Raw genomic sequence first — 18735 nt, 5'->3', positions numbered from 1 at the left:
GAGAGCACCACACAAAATATCCTGGGCCTGGGAAGACAAACCCCCTTCTCCATGTTCCTGCTTGGATTAAGATAAAGGAAACTCTCTGGAAGTCCAGTGTGAGTTGGTTTAACACTTCCAGTTCCCATAACTGGCTGGGAATCAGCTGGTTTAATTGCAACAAATTAAGCTCACTCATCACCCCCCTTTGTTAAGCTTTGTGATTTATTTGGTGGCAGTAATGATACCAACAACTGGAATAAACTCTGGTTTGGGTAGAGCAGACTCAGTGTTGAGAAAAGGCTGAGAGCACTGAACAGGCAAAGGGGAGGCAAGAAGGGACAGGAGGGAACAGTTATTCCAGACTTGCTCTGAGGCCTGACTGTGAAAAAGTATTTGCTGTACACTGGAGATCCCCTGGGACTAAGCCACAGGCTCCTTAGGACCTTAGCACAGGAACAAAACCCCATGGACCAGATTCCTTGGCACTGGAAAAACCAGGGAAAAGTCACTCAGGACAATGAAATAGGGTACAAGATCAGCAGGGAAATTTTTAAAGATGAAAATTTGGTATTTCATTGAATCCTAAAATCATTTAGGTTGGAAGGAGCCTTTAAAAGCATCAACTCCAACTGCTCTGCTTGGTTCAGCTGGAATTTTGTGGGCCAGAAAAATCCCTTCCTGGAATAACTTTACTGATCAGGGAATCAAGTGTGGTGTTTTACATGGATAAAAGGAATGGCTGAAAATGACGTGAAGGAGGATGGAGGAGGTTTTAATCTCCTCATCTGAGCAGAGATGTCCCTCACAGGCAACATGCAGGTACAAACCAGCACTGGCACAAATCACACACTGTGTAGAGCAAGAGGAACTTTCCATCAACTCCCTGAAAGGCCTTTTAGTCCCCTAAGTGGAAGTTTGTACATTCTTCATTCATTTACCATCCCTAGTGGGTTCTGTACTAAATTAAGTGTTTATACAGCGCTTTGAAGATGTAAAGCACTGAAAGTGGCAAATACTCTCACTAGATATCAAAGAGCTACAGCTCCTAGAGACTAAGCAGATCCATCAGCTGAAATAATTGGTTGCACCTAACACTGACAAAGCAGAGTGGCATAAATGTCATTTTTTTCTCATAGTTTATAGACAGGAAAACACAGATTCACACTCAGACTTGCAGCTGGAGGAAGCAGATCATTCCAGGATTATTTTATCCAAAGGATTACCTTGGTGGGAGGAGTACTGCCTTTCTCTTAAGGACTGAGTGTTGGGCACAGCTGGGAATAAGGCATAAAGGATGACATGCTGTAAATCATGATGAAAAATGCAGTGTCTTTGAGTTGGGTTTCTTTTACCAAAGATGGAGTCTGTTGACTTTGCTGTTCCTGACTCCAGAAGTGCACAGGATATGCAGAACTAAGAAAATACCTGGAAAATAGGAAAAGCCTGCCCTGAGAAGCAAAGGGAATGATTTACAGAGTTACTTTCCATGGTTATTCAATATCAAAGCAGCACTGCCAACTGTGCTGAAGTTGGGAAGGTACACATTACCCTTCCCAATGCCTCCTCTGCAGCCTCAAATGCCAAGAAAAAAAAACCAAAAAGGAAGATTAGGACTGCTGGCAATTAAGCTAAAAATATGCCATAATGGGAATATTAAAGGGGGAAAAACCCAATCAGTGAGAAAGGCATTGATATAGCAGCAGTGAGGCAGCTCCAGCTGTTTGGGCACATCTGGCCAATAAAAATTTCTCTATCACCAATTTATTTATCTTAGTGAAGGACCAGATTTCACAGGGAATGGGTGTATCATGCACAGGAAGGGATCTACAGAAGTGCAGCACTTCTGCCCTTTGTGGGGTTTTCCCCAGGTTGGATCAGAGCTCAGAGGTGTGAACCTGCCCTGGCTGTCTGTACAAAACGCTCCTGAGCCTCCTGACCTGCCAGGGACAGCAAGGGTTAATCACTCTCAGATGCTTTGGATGTGCTGTGATGTTGCCCTGCTCTTCTAAGTTCTTCTAAGCCATCCAATGTTTGCACTTTTGTAATGGAGCTTCTCAGCACTTTTCATGTAAATAATGATTGTTTTGCATTCCTTTCTGGAGGAGGAGAAATTTGATGGACTGTTGGTTTGACCAGTGTGGCTGGAGAGGTGGCAATTTCATCCTCCAATCCATGGTCACTTTTGAAAGTCTATAAATATTGGAGTTCAAAAATAAACCACTCTTTTTTTACCTTAGATGTCTCAGCTTCTGCGTGTCGTCCATTTTGTGTCCTATTGCGACATGCAAGAAAACAGTGATTTTGCACTTTGTAGCAAAAATAAGGATGGGAGAGCTTTCCCCCTCCTTATTTGTTCTGAGTAGTTATTTTATTTACCAATTCCTCTTTAAATATCTCCACCTGTTTTGACTGAGGGGTTGGAGCTCTGTGATTTGTGTCCTCAACTTTACCCTCCCCTGAACTGCAAGTGCTCCTTTGGGGATCTGTGCAGCTCTGTTAATAACAGCTCACAAAGGTTACCAAGATAATGCACCCAGTAATGTCACAGCTCTAAAATAGCCAGGTTTGTTCAGACAGTGCTTCTAAAGGAGATATAGATTTGAATTTGGATTATTAGTTAAAATGCTACATTAATCTTTTTACATAGATACCAATAAAAGAATTTTTGTTAGGGGAAGAGTGGAGAAGATAAAGCAGAAATTCTTCTGTGGGAATTCTCTCCTATCTCCCTGAAGGATGAACTTTAGGATCCCAGCCACTCTGATTATTGTTGTAGCATTAAAATGGCCTTTAATTCCCATTATAAACTGGCTCCTGACTTTCATCCAGGTGGGACTGATCTCCACCAACACTTTCATTCATTAACCTGCCAACTGCCACAGATTTACTTGAATCTGGTTTGTGCTTTGACCACAGTTTGACCAAAAGGAGGGGATGCACTGAGGGAGATACAGGAGCCTGGTTTCAGCCCTGTGCCAGCAAAAGGCAGCAGGAAATCAAAGGTGAGCTAATGGTGAGAGAAAGTCTGAGAGCCCATGAGTGTGCCAACAGCTGAGAGGGAAAAAGACAAATTTAGGCAAAATATCAAGAAAGGATTAAGAGAACAAGTTGTGCTAAAGGAGCTGTTGTGAGCAGCATTGTCACAGGTACAGCTGGCTCACCTAAAAGAGAGAACAGAGCTGATGGAGGAACTCTCTCCTCACTGGTGTCCATGACAGGACAAGAGGAGGAAAAGGTGAAATGCTGTTATTCTCATTTAAACATAAAAATTAATTTTTATCACAACCTCGATTGAACACTGAAGCAGATTTGCCCATAAAAGCTGTGGAGTTTCCACCCTTGGAGATATTTAAAATTAGACAACCTGCTCCAGCTGACCCTGCTTTGAGGACAGAGAAAACATTTAAGGATCTCTAGAGACACCATCTAACCTCAGCAATTCTGTTATTCAATACCATCTGGAAGAAAAGGACCTTGGAACCCTCAAAACCAGCTCCTCCCAATTCAATGTCCCAAACTCAGAGGAAAGGACTCAAGATGCCTTTCAGGTACAGGATGCTCCAAACATGAACTGCTTCCTCTCTCTCTTTATAACCCCACCAAGCTCCTCTCCATCTTTCAGAGCCCTTAATGCCCAATTCCTTCCCAGCCCATACAGGAATGTTATATCTGCCCTATTTCCTTTACCTCTATTTTCAATATCACCTCTCCAAATCCACAGCAGATGTCACATGTTAATGAAATAACCCCCCAGGGAATGAAAGCTGCAATGCAAACAGGAACATCTTGATCAAATCCAATTTTTGTTTCGGGAAAATTTCTCTCAGGAGAAGAGCTGTGGTTTAATGGCTCCAAATTTAGCTCATGAGTTCCTCCTCACAAGTCTAAAAGCTCCCAGACAGTCTACATAAACATATGTATCTCATCATGCCCAAACTGGCCATTAAAAGGGGGAAGTTCTTGGAAGTGCAAGTAGAATATAGAGCAGGCATTCCCTGTGTCTGAAACCTGATTTTTCTGATGGCAGCTGGTGAGATGTTAGTGAGGGAGTGAATTCCCATACAGGGCAGTGTTTTCAAGGAAACACAAGGTTGTTTTGGGCTCTTGAGTGAAATTCAGAGCTCAGAAGTAGCTGGAATGAGCAGTGTCTGGCCTCTATTCTCTTCCAAATAATCCAAGAAAAAGTTTGCAAGCTGCAAATTGCAACAGAAAACTTCCTGTGGTGCATTACAGACATTTTTGTACCTCACACCTCATCCCAGCTAGGTCAGAGCTCAGCTCAGCTCTCTCAGCCCACATCTCCTCCCCAAGACTGATGGCTGCTGCTCGCTCTCACCACACAGCCCCTTGTTTGCATTAGGCTCCTGCACACAAGGAAAAATGCCTTTCTCACTGCCTCAGCTGCCTTTTGTTTCACCTGAAGGAAAAAACCAGCCACACAAAGTCATCTGCGGGTCCCTGGCCAGAGCTGGAATGGGCTGGCTGTCACCTGCTGCCTGGCAGGCACCAAAGGCAGCCCCAGGCTGAGATTTCCATGGGGCTCCAGAAGTATCCATGCAGGGAATAATGTGCTCTGACTCCATGATTCCAGAAGGCTGAAGAGTTGCTTTATTAACCTAGGTTATATTACACTCATACTGTATTAAAACTATACTAAAAACATACTACAGAAAAACCCATGACTGCCTGCAGATAGTCAAGACACAGCTTTGACCCAATTGGCCAATCAATCCAAACATCAGAAGGGTCCAATTAACAAATTCATTTTGGGTAAACAATTGTGGGAATCCACAAAATCAGAGGGTTTTGGGAAAGCTGCAAAAGGCAGCCCTCAGAGACAGCAGAACTGTGAGTAGAGCTAAGCAGCAGCCATGAGATAGGTCAGCAGAAAAATTATTTAAAAAGTAGAAAAGCAAGGACAGATAGAACAATGATCTGTGTATTAATGCTTGTCTAGAATAACTCCCTAAACTACAGAAAAGTTTATCTAGAGAGATATTAGGAAGTTTTAAGGTTAATAATGGAGCTCTGTGCATTGTGCTTTAAGGCTCACAAGCAGGTATTGTATTTGAAATAAGCAAGCATTGTTTAACCAAAGGTACCTGTGCTTATGGTGGTTGGATAGAACTACTGTCAATGGGCTTTTGCTTGGTGGGATTGGTCAAAAAACTTATAAAGTGAGTTGTAACATTAAGTTCTGGGTCTGCTGCCTGGGATGTGAGCTGGTGGCATCTTCCCATTGTCATAACCATGGAATGAGAGTGATGCTGGAAAATCAAACAGCTCAAGGCACGTTCCAGCAGTCCTGTCCTGTTGGTGAGCTGGTGATAAACAATCTCCAGAACACATTCCACATGTGCCAAACAACAGGAGCAGCAAGTAGAGATCAGAATTGTTCTCTCTTCTTCTCTGAGGTTTCTCACTGCCTTTCCCTAGGAGAAATCCTTGGGAAAGTTGTGCCTGCTGCTCTCTGTGAAGAGACCTGTGGCCACAATGTGCCTGTGCTGAGCACAGCCATCATCTGTAGGGGCAGGAACAGCAGGGAATTAAGGTGGAACACGCCCTTTGAAAAACAAAAAACCCATCTCTAGAGGTAAAATCCCAGGCCTGAATGCAGGGCTGCACTGAACAGATGTGCTTATTTTGAAATGAGGATAAAGGAGCCAGTAAATCATCCCCACATAGCCACAGGAGAGCTGGCAAAGGGCAGGGCCTTTCAGAGGTTATTCAGGATCAAAACAGCAACTTGGAATTTAAAAGCCAGAAGCCCTCTCCTCCATCCAGAGTAATTCTGCACATGGAGCAGCTGTGGTGGCAGGAACACAGGCAGGCTGCTCTTAATTTCCATTCTTTATGATGCATAGCAGTCACTTTGGACAGACACAGCAAACTGGCATTTTTCTAACCTTCCTAATGAAAACCTCATCCCAAACTTCATTCTGCCCAGTAAGAACAGCAGCACAAGTTGTGGGCAGAGCAGAGAGAGAGCAATGATCCCTCTGTTCACCACATCTATATTTTTTTTTCCGTCTCTCTGCTGATCTCAGACAAATTCCTGTTAACTCAGGGTCTCTGAGAAGGCTCTGCCTGGGCCAGCATTCCCATGCTCCCTGCATTGACTGCAGGAGGCACAAGGGATGTGTTTCTCCCTGTGCCATGAATCAGCTACTAAAATGCCACTCAGCAATCTCCTGATGCACAGATCTCCCTCTGCCACCCGCTGCCCAAGTCAGCCCTCCCAAAAAAGTGGAGAAATAATTCTTTCTAACATCTATCATTACATAATACTACTGGAAACATCAAAAGGAAACTGCTTTCTGCTGTTTACTTGTTTAATATCTTTTTTTTTCCCCTTATGTAACTAAAGGGAATGAAGAGTGAAGATTTCTAACAAGCAAAGTTCAGCTCCAGTTGGGACGAAGCTGGCGCAGCCTTCCATGGGGAAATAAAACCTAAACCACATCGAGTAATTTTTCAATTCCACCCTAAAACTAACAAGCTTAAGGAAAACAAGCTGAAATCTGCCTTTGCACATTTTTCTGTGTTTTCTGTTCTGCAGCAAATGTCTGCAGAAAGATCAGTGTATTAAATACTTGAGAGCCAAGGCCTGTACTCGCACTCTGCAAATGAAGAAAGTAGAAGGGATTTTTTTGCCCCAAAGCCATCAGACAGACAAGGACCCAAGTGAATCCAGAGCCCAGAGCCTCTCCATCTGCTGCTCCTGTGCCTGCTGAGCAGCCAGGCTCTCCCAGCCCACTGCAGGGGAAGGATAACACAATCTGGAGGATGTTTTCTGCTCTAGCTGCATCTCCAAAGAGGCAACAGATCTATATTGGGAAGCCCTCACATTGATGGTTTGCTCTGAGACCAAACTTTGATGAAGAATTTCTCATTTGGATAAACCAAAGCCATTCTCATTTTAATTTAACATTTCGCTGCAATGAACAGAAGAATCAAAGGCACTGGAGATTTCTGCCAGGCTATAATAGAAGCTGAATTAAGTTGAAAATTTCTGGGTCAGAAAAAAATTCAAACATGAAAATATTTGCATTCCAAATCAGAGTAAAGAGCTGAATTTCTTTTAACCTCTGAAATGAGACTTGTCAGGCTCTGTTTTGATCATCTTTTTAATCAAAATGACACATTTGGATATTTCAGAATCACTTCTCTGAGTCCTCAAAGCTGCAAGTCAGCCTGATATGGAGAAATGTTCTCCTGAGCTCCCCTCTCCTGGCAGGAGCAGCTGTTTGTGGAGGGCCCATTCCAGCACTGGGGATCCATCAGGATTTGGGAATGCAGGAGATGCAACTCAAGCCTTTTATCCATAAGCTCAGCAGCTTCCCAAGGCCCAGGCAGGGAGGAGTTCAGAGCAAAATAAACCCACAATTTCTCCAATCCAAAAGGAAAACACTGGAAGACAGTTCAGGCACTTCAAGTACCAATATTTTTGTATGGGCCATGAGAAAAGCATCCTCTGTTTCATTTAAATTGCAAGAGGGAAGTTGCTTGCTTGTCTTCAAACTTGTCCTCAAATTTCCCCTGAGAAACTGACTTAGAAGTTAACACACTTTCTACCATAAAATAATTGATTAATAATTTCCAAACAGTTTTTATTTAAAACTGTGATTTAATTCATATTTGAACTGTTCATTGAAAATTCTTTTCCCCTCAGTGTTCAAGGCTGAGTAATGGTTGATGGGCATCTAGAATTAATTCCAATTGTCATTAATCTTCCAATTGCCCTTTTTTAGAATTGGTTGGGGGTTTTTTTTGTTTTAGGGGTTTTTTTCTGTCTGTTCTGAAGCAGCCAGCAAAAAAAAGAAAAAACCACCCAACAAAATTATCTGAAGAAGCTACAAATACCAACAAGCAACAGAACAGAGAAACATGGCTGGGAAATTCAACAAGCATAGATATTCATGTACTGTCAGGGAGACCTGCTTTTATTCACTGTTCCTATTGTATCAGGAGGAAAGATCAAATTCATTTAAATACATTGAAGAACTTCCAAAAGGAATGTAAAAAGCTGCAGTCCTTGAGGTTTTTGGTATTTAGCACAGTCCTGTGCTTGGCAGGGGACTGCAAAGGGGCCGTGCAGCTTCTCAAGCCATTAACCACCATTCAATTCTCCTTTTCTCTCAAATACAGCGAGCCTAAGACAATATTTTACCTTTTCTATTAACATTTAATTACAGGAATGCAATTAGTGCCACAGCTTGAAGCCAGGGAAAGAAAAGCACAGTACAGGCACCAGCTTTTCTTCCTTCCAGCACTGAGAGCGGCCGAGGGGAGGATGAGCAGGTGCAGGGATGTTTGTAAGGGGCAGAAATGCCCACAGGGCTGGGAGGGAATGCTTTGGGCTTTACAGCATGGCACAGAGGTGTCTTTTCATCTGCACTCTGCCAAATTCCACCTTTAGCTGCTGCAATAAATTACATATGATATAATCAATTATATAAACAAACAGACTGGCATGGTGTGCAACCTTTCCATGGTCGACAGAACTGCTTTGATTTCAGTGATTAGCTGTAAATGAGCACCCAATGGCATGCACAGAAGGAAGAATGGACAGCAAATGGAGCAGTGGCAGTCAGCTGTGCTCCAAGTCAAAGCTCATACATGTGTGACTTGAGGGGCCAGAGGTTGTTGATAACACAAAATGTCCAAATCTGGAGCTGCTTTGAGAACACAACTCCTTGAGATGCTTCCTTCAAAGCAGCAGCAGGAATCAATCTTCAGGTCTTTACATTGCTTCTCTACAGCAGCAGAAGCACTGCAAATGATCCATGACTAATTCTTCTGAGTTAATGAAGAGAATTAAATCCATCCTTTCTTACTTTCTTTACACTTAGGGGTCAATCCACCCCTGAGCTGCCTCTGTGCAAACACAGCACAGGCAGTGAGGAGCAGGGAATGCTCTCCCTGATGTCTTAAGTTTTCAGCTTTTATATTTTCCAGATCCTGCATTAGTGTATAACTCTGAACTCCCCATAGAGTGTCAGTAAGCTCTCTTCACTTTTTGGTCAGACAGAACAATCCTTTTCCACTTGGGAACCAAGGGCATCATTGCAGCCTCAGGCCCAAAAAGTATAACCAAAAGTGAACTGGGGGGAGCAAACTGGGGGAATGTGACTTCATTACCTGAAGCTGTAATTGGACAATTAACCCTTGATATGCAAATAGACCAAATAGAAAAACTCGTGACTTTTATCTATCTTGGGTGTAGCCTCAGCCAGGCTCTTGCACTGCCCAAGGTGTGTCCTTTGAAGGACTTCAATAAATACCTACTTTATTCATTTAACTCTGTCTAGTCTCTGCTCTAGGGAGCCTCTCTAAGGCATCATCCTCAGCACAGGCCCTGAGGAGCACAGGATGCTGTGCCCAGCCCAGGGAGGAGCACAGGATACTGTGCCCAGCCCAGGGAGGAGCACAGGATGCTGTGCCCAGCACTCTGAGGAGCACAGGATGCTCTCCCAGCACAGGGAGGAGCACAGGATGCTCTCCCAGCACTCTGAGGAGCACAGGATGCTCTCCCAGCACTCTGAGGAGCACAGGATGCTCTCCCAGCACTCTGAGGAGCACAGGATGCTCTGAGGAGCACAGGATGCTCTCCCAGCACTCTGAGGAGCACAGGATGCTCTCCCAGCACAGGGAGGAGCACAGGATGCTGTGCCCAGCACTCTGAGGAGCACAGGATGCTCTCCCAGCCCAGGGAGGAGCACAGGATGCTCTCCCAGCACTCTCAGGAGCACAGGATGCTCTCCCAGCACTCTGAGGAGCACAGGATGCTCTCCCAGCACTCTCAGGAGCACAGGATGCTCTCAGGAGCACAGGATGCTCTCCCAGCACTCTGAGGAGCACAGGATGCTCTCCCAGCTCAGTGAGGAGCACAGGATGCTCTCCCAGCACTCTGAGGAGTTTCTCCCCAGCTCCCAAAGCCCAGTGTCCCCCCTGAGCAGCCACACACAGTGAGGAGTGTGGGCCCAGCAGCCAGAAGCCCTTTGGGCTGCATTCCCATTCCTTCCTAACCTAACACTCCAAACTTCCCTCACACTCCTCCATTTCTTCCTTAATTACTACAAGTAATTTTATTAATATACCTTGCAGCACCATTAACTATTACCTGAGGCTTAGCTTTAAATATGATGAGACTACATAATCTTAATGGCACTAATTAATAGTGCCATGGCTTTAAAATTTCACAGGTCTGACCAACAAAGCATATCAAGTGTGCTTTGGGGGTAATTTTCTGGTTGGTAATTTTTGTTGGTAATGTCCCTGACAAACAACAGCAGAAAAGTGGGAGTTATAAAAGCAAAAAAAATAAACTAAAAGCAAAGTAACTCCCCCAGGAATTAAGACAAACATGGAAGTTTGTCCAAAACACTCAAGCTTTGGTCACCAATTCAGAAACACAGGAGGGGCTGGAAAGACAGGGGTAAGGTCCCATTGGTTTGGAATTTTTTTTTACTTCACTATTTTCTTGTTTTCTAAGCACTGATGTAACCACCAGGCTCTCTCTTGATATTGTTTTGGTGGTCAAAGGCTGATGACCAATGGGACAGGCTGGTAAAACCCTCAGGAGCTGCAGAACTGGACACTGCAGCAGCCAGAAAACAGAGGGTGGACAACCAAAACAGAGAGAGACCTCGTTCCTTCAGTGGCACATGTAATATTCAACCCTCATGGCACATCCTGTCAGAGCAGAAAGGTTAAAGCTCTGTGTCCTCAGCAGAGGTTCTGCCAAAATGTTCAAATTGATGACTCTTCTGACTAACCTGTCAAAACACCTGGCACCAGAAATTTGCACTGGGGGTTTTCATTTCTGGGTTTTATGTTGTCTGTCCTCCTCTCTCTCAGTCGAGCAGGGAGTTTAACAAAAAAACCCCAAATTTTCTTTATTCCCAACTCCCAAAATTCAGCAACTCATCAATCAAAGAGAAACACAAACTGCAGGTACTGCTGGTGTGGTTTCCAGAGGCTCTGAGCAAACAGCTCTGAGGAGCCACAGCTGCTCAGCACCACCCAGAGAATCGTCCTGGGAACAGAAGTACAGCAGTCAAACTGCTCCAGAGGTGCCATAAATTACATTGTCAGATGAAGAGCAAAGTATTTCCTCTGCAGTAATACTGTAATTATCAAGAAAGTGCTCTGCCTTTGCCTGTGAGTGCTGTGTGCAGTAATTAATTTTCCTCTGCATACTGATGTTTGATAGTAATATGTAAATCACTGGATATTTGCTACAGATACCTAATGAAATATATCTACTGTCACACTCTCGAAAGCATCTTAAAACAACATTAAGAAGTTGCATGAACACAGAAATGTAGGGTCCTTATGTGTCTTTAAAGCAGGCTGCAGGAAAAAATCTGATTGTGCCAACACCTGAAATACACCCCTGCTTTTCCCATGATTTTATTCTTAACAAACCCTCATTGCAGTCAAGAGGCTCAAAAGTTCGAGCCTGAGGGCCTTAAAATCCAAGTGCTCAGTAATGGCAGGGAAATTCTGGTTCCCCTGGGGTGCTGGTGAGCCCAGAGAGCCCCAGGGACACCCAGCAGGGAGGATGACATTGAGGATGATGCAGCTTCTGCCAGGGCTGCACAGAGCTGGGGACAGAGGAGACACAAGTCCCACAGTGAGGAAATGTCCCTTGGCTCAGTCTTTGGAGGAATCTCACCATCCTGCCACGCCAGGCAGCACAGGCCAAATTCAAAATGTGCATTAAAAAAGAGCAGTTTTCCTCCTTTCTTGCCAGAGAGGAGCTTTACCATTCCCAGGCATAGATAAACTCCAGGTTTATGGGAAATGCCAGGGAACTAAAGAAGTGCCATAGCTGGAGGGGAGCCATGATCTGGTAAAACACCTGAGTTCAAGCACAGCCTGAGCCTCGTCCCTCTGCCATGTCCCTCAGCCTTGTCCACCACCACCTTTTCCTCAATAATAACATTTGTGCACAATTAACCCTTCCATCCACCACTTCAGCCCTAGAGATCAGCAATAAAGCTGTTTCAAATGTGATTTCCCAGCTGCTGCACTTGTGGTGTCTATGGCATGTTGAGGGAAGAAACCCAACTAATTGACTGAGGTTTTGAAATCCTGCAGAGCAGCATCACAGCTGAGGGACAGCACCATCCCTGGGCCCCAAAACAGCCCTTCAGGGTCTGCTTAGGGTGCCTGGGCACTGCTCTTCTGCCATTCCTGGCAAGAGGAAAAAACATCCATGTCCTGACCCCAGCACCCATTGCTGCAGCTGTGCTTAACTGCAGTGCAATTACCCCCAAATCTAAAATAAAACAGAAATACATTGTTTTCTTACACTACAGACTCTTGTTAGTGTTCCACATTTGAATTTTTAGGCAGAAGAATGCTATAATAATCACATCAAGTGTGGATCCTTGACTTCTGCAGAGGCCACATTAACTCCAGAGTGAAAAATACTTTCAGAGAAATGATCGTAATTTTGTCTCAATAAAGGCTGCAGGAAGATTCCATTGGGGATTTATTCCACCAGAAGAGAAAATTATTTTTCAGGGAAGAAAAAAAGGAAAAATATGTAACTTCTTTTCTTTTTAACAACATACAGCTTAATTGGAAATACAGAAAAAAATTAGGACAAAAAAGCCCAGGGAAGTTTAAGGCAAAAACTCTTTAGCAGCTTTGCATACTTGAGCATGAAGCAGAGGCAAATCAACTGATAATCTTCTCTGCTAAATTTATACAAGAGACAGAATATTCTCTAGAGAATTTGTTTCTTAAAAAGAAAAAAACTTAGCATTTTACTTGACCAAAATTATTCCCTATTTGAATAATCATGCTTATCCACCTCCAGACTTAGTATTCTTTTTATGGTGATTTACAGAGTGGCTCTGCCATAAGTGCTGCACAACACTCACAAGGTCTAAAGAAGTTAATGGTGTGCTGGAAATGCTTGATAAAGAATTTTTACTGTCTTTGCCACTTGACAAAATCGAGTAATAAGCATAATAAATAGATGTATCAGACGTTAATGCTATGAAAGCTTTTCTAAATCTTTCTGTCCATCTTCCCTGCACTTATTCTGCGTGGGACATGAGATTTCTCTGTCTTTAAAAGTAAAGCTCAAATTATCTCCTGTTAACCTTTCTCCTAGAAATGCCATCTGTTAATAACAATTTTAAAAAAACAACTTAAAAACCCAATTCCAGCACAGGAGGACTACAGCTCCACTTTTTCTATCCTAAAGACCATTGATGTCTTTTTGAGACTACCTAAAAACAGAGGCCAGGCAGAATTAAGGGAATAAAAAGCAGTTATATTTATTGAAGGGCCTTCAGGTACATTTCAGGCAGATGAAACCCCCCTAGGTCCAGCCAAAAAATGGATCACAGGTCACAGGTTTTCACACTTTTATAAGTTTGGGCCATTTGCATATTGGGGGTTTATCAGCGATATTTTTGTTTGGCGTTTGGGAGAAATGATGAGGAGGATTTTATTTTATTAAAAGGTTAATTAATTATATTATTTTATACTATATTACACTATATTACATTACATTTAAACTGAATTTGTTAAGTACCTAACTGCCCTTTATGGCACAGAATTTTGTGACTGTCAGCTGACAGTCCTGACACACACACACACCTGGATTGAATTGGTCAGTGAATTAAAACACTTACACTAGAATCTAATTACTGATTTTTTTCAGGTAAACAATTTTCTACAATGTATTCCACTTGTGAACAAATACAGGCATAGCAAATGAGCTATGAATTGTTTTTCCTTTCTCTGAGGTTCAGAGAATACGAATCCCAGAAATTTCTTGGGAAGTTGAGCCTTGCATTTCTCTGTGAAATGTGGCTTCAACGGAGGTTAAACTGCCAATTACAGCTTCAGGTAATGAAATCATTGACCCCAAGTTTGCTCCCCCAATTCACTTTTGTTTCCATCTCTGGGCCCTGAGGCAGTGAGGTGTCCTTGATTGCCAGGCCTGGAGAGGAATTGTTGTGTCTGCCCAAACTGGGAGAGCAGTAGCTCCCACTGAGTGTGGGGTTTAGAGTTGTACACTACAGAACTGCAGGGTTACAAATAGATGGAAAATAGAAAAGCTCCAATCCTGAGGCATCACCATGAAGCCTCTCAAAGTGAGATATTCCCACCAATTCACCCCAGGGCATGACCCTGGTGCTCAAGTTCCTGAGCTCTCCAGGGAGCTGGCCAAGAAGTCACTTCCCACAGGAGGATCATTTGTCCTCCCACTTTTGTCTCATTAAACTTTTCCAGAAGTTTCTGCTTCCTCCTGAGACCCACAGAGGGACCTTTGGAAGCAGCTTCAACAGGGGGGCTCCAGAGCCACAGAGCAGCTGGGCAGCACAGTCTTGCCCTGTTCTTCTAAAGTTCTTCTAAACCTTCTGATGTTTACATTTTTGTCATGGAGTTTCTTACACACTTTTCACATAAATAATCATTATTTTACATTCCTTTCTAGAAGAGGAGAAAATTAATAAACTGTTAGTTTGACCAGTGTGGTTGGAGAAGTAACAATTTCATCCTCCAATCCATGGTCACTTTTAAAATTCTATAAATATCAAAGTCCAAAAATAAAAAAAATAACTTTTTGACCTTAGACACCTCAGTGTGTAAGTGTTGTTCATTTCATGTCACACTGGGACTGTGCAGCCTCCCCCAGCTCCTGGTACACTCCCACAGGGCCACCCCAAGAGAACCAACACAGCCACTCCAATAAAGGGAAGGGAATAACCAGGATTTTTTTTAAGGAGAGACCATTAATGTCACTGATATTAAAGACTTATCCCAGTATGACAGCATTGATGGGTGTGAAAAATGCCTATTTGATGATTGGCTTTTTGCAAATATTCAAATGAATATTATATGTGTTATGTTAGAAAGTGATGCTGTATTAATTCTCTTAAGTAGTGTGTTAAATATAGTTTTAGGTTATAACATAATGTTAACATAGAAACTATGCTATGCAGGATACTTTTTATAAAGAAAGGACTCACACCAAGACAGCAGCCACAGGACACCTAAGTCTTTCAGAGAAAGAGAATTTATTGCTCCATTATCAGAAGAAATGAACTGCTTCCTGCCTCACTCAGCTCTGAGACTCCATCAGGATTCAGAGGAAGAAGCTGACACTGCCCAGACAGTGTTTGAATGGAATTTATGCATCATGGATGGGTGCATGAATATGCAACAGGCTGTTGCTTTTAAGGGTTAATCCTCTGTTAATGTGGGTCCTTTTTCGGGCTTATTTTGCCCAGAAAAGGTACCCAGACTCTCCACAACTCTTTGTTTTTATTGTCTCACATTGTCCTAAATCCTAATTGTCCAAATTTTTATTACTCTAATTATATTACTATTTTAAAAGCATTTTATTACTATGAAACTTTTAAAATTCTAAAAACAAGTGATTGGCATTTTTCACAATGGGGGCTGAACCAGAGCTGAAATACAAGTCTTAAAACCTGAGCCCAAGACTCGTCTGGAAAAGCTGTAACAGCCTTGGCTGCTCTGTGACAGGCTGACCTGGGCTGAATTCCCTTTTGAAGAATTTCCCTGTTGAGTTTTCCCTGGGAGGGCTTTGCTTTGCACTAAGATGCATTCAGACATACAAGTCCCTTTGATGTGTCAGGACCCACTGAACATTAATAACCCGATTACAGTGCAGAGAGCTCTTGATAAATTCCCCTCAGACAGCAAGATTTGCTTGTTCTGGAGTGTTTACTTCCACCCAAACCAGTATTTCAAGCAGGAGCTCTCTCTGTGTAACAAGAGCAAGTTCCTGTGCCCCTCTCTGCTGTGTGGCTGCACAATTCCCACCTCCTCTCCTCCTCTGACTTGGTGATCCCAGCAATTTTGGAAAGCATCACTTCCAAAGGCTCCAGGAGCCATCCCCAGCAGCACAGAGGCCATCCCATGTTTGTCAATACTCAACTCCAAACATCTGCCATTTACTCCCACCCTCCTTGGCAGAGTCAGTCACCTTTTCTGTTTCTTTTGTTGCACATTTCCAATTTGCTGGCTGTTGCTAAATTGAATAGCTGATGCTAGATTTGCTTTTGTCACAAGGTTGCTACAGACCTTGACTTTTCTCACTACAGAAAATGACTTTGTGTCAGCCCTTAGTGGTTGTTCATTATGGAGACTTCATAGTGCTGCCCAGTATGGATGTCTTTGATTTTGAAAGAAAATCAAAACAGGCACATGAAGTGTTCTGGGAATGAGGGCAGTGATGAGGAGGCAGAAAAGAACTACATCATTAACTCACTTTGGCTATAAACTCAGCAGAGCCCAATCTCAGCATTATTACAGTCTGTTTCAATTTTAAAGTTCAAGTTTAAAAGGAGATGAGATTAACCATTCACAGGCTACAATCTCTGCTACAAATTCCTCTCTCGTGGCTCCAAAAACTGGGTGTAAAACCAGACATTTCACAAGTCAGCTAAAAAATATCACCTACAGCTCCCCTGCTTGCTAATTCTTCAGTTTGACTGAGAGGCACAGCAGATGCACAACTGCACATCCCTCTGACTGCCAGCTTATCAGGGAAAGTGCCTGACTTCCCCCTGCAAGCTCTCCTTGCCTCCAAAGCTTCCCTCCTCTCCCCAGCCTATCCTCAGTATCTTTTCCCACTCCCATTTTACAGTTTCCACTAGAAATAAACTGAGTGGCACAGCAATCCTACAGCAGCAGGAAGAAAAGCACCCCAAAGCCCAAACTGCTGAAATCCTCCCCTTACCCAGGGGCACAGCACACAGTGCCCAGATTCTTTGCAGGAAGAGAAGCACCAATTAAAGCACTGATTTGAACAGTGTCACTGGTTTAACACAGCTGAACACACCTTGCTCATGGTCAGTGATGGATTCATACACTGAAGTGTGCTGGTCTCAGCTGGGGGGGAATTAATTCCCTTCCCAGAGGCTGGTTTGGGGCTGGGGTTTGGGTTTGTGCTGAACAAAAAGATAATACAGATTTTACAAATATCTGTTCTGTAAAAGATCTGTAAAAATAGATATTACAGATAGCTGTTGACAGGTTGATAATTACAGATATTTTTGTTATTGCTGAGCAGGGCTTGCACAGAGCCATGGCCTTTCCTATGGCCATGCTGGGGAGGGGCTGGAGGTGACACAGCCAGGACAGGTGACCACAAATGACCCCAGGGATGATCCAGATTGTGTACAGCATACTCTGCAAACAAACTGGGGGGAAAAGAAAGAAGAGTGGGATATTTAGAGCCACCCCTGAGTGTGCTGGAGCCCTGCTCCCCTGGATGGGGATGGCTGAAGAGCTGCCCAGCCATGGGAAGCAGGGAATGAGCCCCTTGCTGGCTTTGTGTGCACACCTTTGCTTTCCCCATTAAACTGCCTTCAGTTACCTCAGAAACTGTCACAGTTCCCATTCTGAGTCTCTCCCCCACCCCACTGGTGGCTGAGTGAGCATCTGTGTGGGCCTGGATTGTTCTGTGGGGTTAAATCACGACAAGAAGCCCTGAAACACTGGAAGGGCTGGCAGACACTCTCTTTATGCAGCACACAAGGTAAACCCACGTTTCTGAAGCAGGAAACCTCCCTTAAGTCATTTAGCTGCTTTGCAGTGATGATCACACAGATCTGCAGCTACACACACTGCATGCACAAAGAAATTCAATAGTGCTTGCTACAGAGAGAGGGGTGTGGGAACAGCTCAGGGTTTTTGAGTCTGTACATATATAAATAAAAGATTAACTCAAACTTTAAACAAGAGATTAAAAGGACATTCTGCATCATTAGCATAGCGCTCACAAATCTATAATGGGATAAAACAGATTATAATTACTTTATGTTCATAGTTTTAAATGAAAGAGAGGGTTTGATAGCACGTAACAAAAAACAAGGTTATGAAGTTTCAAGGCAAGAGGAAAAGAAACAAATCCCTACTGTGAAAAATGCATATTTTATGATTGGCTTTTTTTCAAATATTCAAATGAATATTATATGTGTTGTGTTAGAAATTTATGCTGTATTAATTCTCTTAAGTAGTGTGTTAAATATAGTTTTAGGTTATAACATAATGTTAACATAGAAACTATGCTATGTAAGATACTTTTTTAAAGAGAGGTATTGCACCAAGATAGCAGCCACAGGACACCTGAATCTTTCAGAGAAAGAGAATTTATTGCCCCATTATCAGGAGAAATGAACTTCCTGCCCTGCTCAGCCCTGAGACGCTGTCAGGATTCAGAGGAAGAAGCTGACACTGCCCAGACAGAATCCTGTGTTGGAATGGAATTTATGCATCATGTATGAGGTGTATGAATATGCAACAGGCTGTTGTTTTTAAGGGTTAATCCTCTGTTAACATGTTGCCCAGAAAAAGGTACTCAGACTGTCCATAACTCTTTGTATCTATTGTCTCACATTGTCCTAATCCAAATTGTCCAAATTTTTATTACTCTAATTATATTACTATTTTTATACCCTTTTTATTACTGTTAAACTTCTAAAATTTTAAACCCAAGTGATTGGCATTTGTCCCACCACCAAACAACCATAAGCAGACACAACATCCCATTAAACTCAGATAACAGAAATGCTGCACGTGATGAGGACAAGAACAATCACCCCAAGCCTCTGAGAGTGCACACAACCTGTGGGGCACAGCCTGAAGCCCCCAGTGCCCCCCAGCTGCATGCAGGAGGCTGGCAGGAGCCATCCCAGCAGCTGTGGCAGCCCCAGGAAGGTTTGCCCTGGATCCCTGCCACTGCTGCTC

The 18735-nt window shown here is 43.2% G+C and overlaps 1 protein-coding gene across 9 annotated transcripts in view; it reads right to left on the bottom strand.

The window, feature by feature from the left end:
* The window catches only part of PTPRT (protein tyrosine phosphatase receptor type T), a 487791-nt gene that overhangs the window by 423100 nt on the left and 45956 nt on the right, over positions 1 to 18735 (bottom strand). The gene's annotated exons all lie outside the window — the stretch shown is intronic.

The sequence above is a fragment of the Agelaius tricolor genome, unplaced genomic scaffold, assembly GCF_023055355.1.
Source record: "Agelaius tricolor isolate 1412-34295 unplaced genomic scaffold, bAgeTri1.0.p SCAF_23, whole genome shotgun sequence".
In the NCBI taxonomy this organism is placed as follows: domain Eukaryota; kingdom Metazoa; phylum Chordata; class Aves; order Passeriformes; family Icteridae; genus Agelaius; species Agelaius tricolor.
Note: the sequence above shows the minus strand (reverse complement) of the source record. Positions and strands in the feature narration are given on the sequence as shown.